General features: G+C 47.8%; 1 protein-coding gene across 1 annotated transcript in view; it reads left to right on the top strand.

Moving 5' to 3' along the window:
• The window catches only part of NRF1 (nuclear respiratory factor 1), a gene marked incomplete at its 3' end in the record, with an annotated part of 22721 nt that overhangs the window by 5264 nt on the left and 15283 nt on the right, over nucleotides 1-2174 (top strand). The gene's annotated exons all lie outside the window — the stretch shown is intronic.

The following is a 2174-nucleotide window of genomic DNA, read 5'->3' as shown; positions in this document are numbered from 1 at the left end:
GATGACCCAGGTAAGCAGCCAGATGTGGCAGAAACTTGTCCGAACCAGAGAGAGAGAGAGAGATGTGGCATCTTGCAGTCACAGCCTGTTATTTTGCAGTGGAGCTTTTGTCTACATCTCCAGGGGATGCATTGATCTTTTCTTTCCCAAGGGACTGTAACAACTCAGGTAGCAGTTAGATGTGAAGCTTTGTTATTGGTGCTTATTTTCTCCATGAAACAGTAGAGATGCTGACAAGGGCTAGAGCCCTGGCTGCTGGGAGCTTTCCCGTTTGAGCTGGTTTTGTCACTTCCCATAAACTGTGAACAGGGGAGGTGTTTGTTCTGCACTTCACAGGGATTTTTAGGCACTGAGCTCAGGAAGGTTGCTTGTGGAGTTTTGGCGTATCCTCCTTGGGCCTTTCTTGTGTGCTCTCGTTCGTTCCCTCCTCTGTTTTCTGCTGTGGACTGGAGCAGAGAGGATGGTTTAACTCCAGGTCAGACCCTGAGTGAGATATTTCTGATGGAAACATTGAGCCATCTGCCCTGGCCATGTGGGGAGCTCCCACCTCTCCACGTCCAGCCCTTTGCTGACCTCATTATTGCCAGGAGAAGGTGGAGGGGACTCCCCAGGGAAGCTTCCTCGGTGTGGGAGGCATCATCTGGAGGGAAATCCCCTTCCCCGGGGGCGCGGGACCTGGGCGCGGGAGGCTCTGGATACGCTCAGTCTGACGCACCCCAACAGCTTTTCAAGGCTGAAAGCCAGTTTCTTCAGAAGGAGTAGCAGGATGGAAAGGTGGGAGGCTTTGGGCAACATACAAAGAGGTGTTGTATCAGAGCAAAGATGTGCAGAGTTCCTCTGTGCTCCGCTCTGGTCAAAGCACCAGTTCCGTTACTTAGGGGGAATCAGACGAGCTCACGCTTCTAATAAAATTTTACAAAGAAATCTACTGTGCCTTGGCTGATAACATGTTCTAATCCATGACAACATAAGAGAAAACTTGGTTGGTAGATTTTTAAGCCACTGTGCAAGGTGGTATCTGCAAAAGCTGCTCATAGGCAGCTTTTGGTTTGTATCATTAACGGTTTCCCATGGAAACAGGAAGCAAAAAATTGAAATATTTTACTGTTAAAGTAAAAAGGAAGAGAATCAAAAGATCACAGGTACGTAGCTCTGAGTTTGTATTGGCAAACAAAACTCTTGTGTATGGCCTCGTTGTTGTAGTAATTAAGCTGCGTAACAGCAAGGGAAGTGCCTGGGACTTAAACCAAGGAGAAGGAGCCGTCCGTGCGGGTGCTGGGGCAGAGGGAGGCCATCCCAGCGCAGCGCAAAGCTGGAGGTGCTCCTACCCACAGCACCTGGGCTCTAAGGAGGGAACAAAGAAAATGAGCTGCTGCTGGTGGAGTGGCGGAAAGAAATGAGAGAGAAGTGAGTGTGGAGGAATGAGATCAGGATGTGAGGCTGTGGCAGTCCAGGAACACATCTGAGAAACGTCTCTGGCTTGCAGTGCGCAGAATGTGTGCACGTATAAAAGGGCCAATAAAAAGATCTATCGACTGTTTGGCCATGAATGCTGCACGTGCCATCAAAGCAGCAATAAAAGTGACAAGCTGTCACTTCAGAGAAGCCTTCTGCTGGATTTATAATGCGTATTGTTTGTTTTTGGAAATGAAATGAAATATTTGAACATCAAAGGTTGCTTAAGTGTTTTCTATTTCTATTTTATGGATGAAATGCTAATATCCATAGAATTCTGTGGATAAAACACTAATACTTTTCATGTTAAGCTAAAAATAAAGTTGGATTTTTTCTTCCAAGCATGACATGGCCTCGGTGCTCAGGAAAGCTTGTGCAAAGATTTGGCCGCCGAGCCCGGTTGCCCCAGGGTTTGATTGCTTTGCATTTCCACATGGGAAGAAGCAACTCTCCAGTCCGAGGCACAAGCTGCTGGCAGAGCTTTTCCCTCCCCCCTCCACACAACACTCCCGTGTTCCCAGGCTTCTTGTGGCTCTGTTTAATGAGAAACGGTTTTTCTTCTCCATGTTCTGCAGGAGCTTCGGTCAGCAAGCTTTTGTGGGCAGCCAGCACTGTGCTGCCTCAGTTTCCCCGCGTATCACGTAGGAATGATGTTTTGTAAATGTCTTTAAAATTATTTTGAGATCCTTGAATAGCTGCAGGGCACGTGAGGACCAAGC

This window comes from Pterocles gutturalis, unplaced genomic scaffold (assembly GCF_000699245.1).
Source record: "Pterocles gutturalis isolate BGI_N339 unplaced genomic scaffold, ASM69924v1 scaffold3884, whole genome shotgun sequence".
NCBI classification, from domain to species: Eukaryota; Metazoa; Chordata; class Aves; order Pterocliformes; family Pteroclidae; genus Pterocles; species Pterocles gutturalis.
Note: the sequence above shows the minus strand (reverse complement) of the source record. Positions and strands in the feature narration are given on the sequence as shown.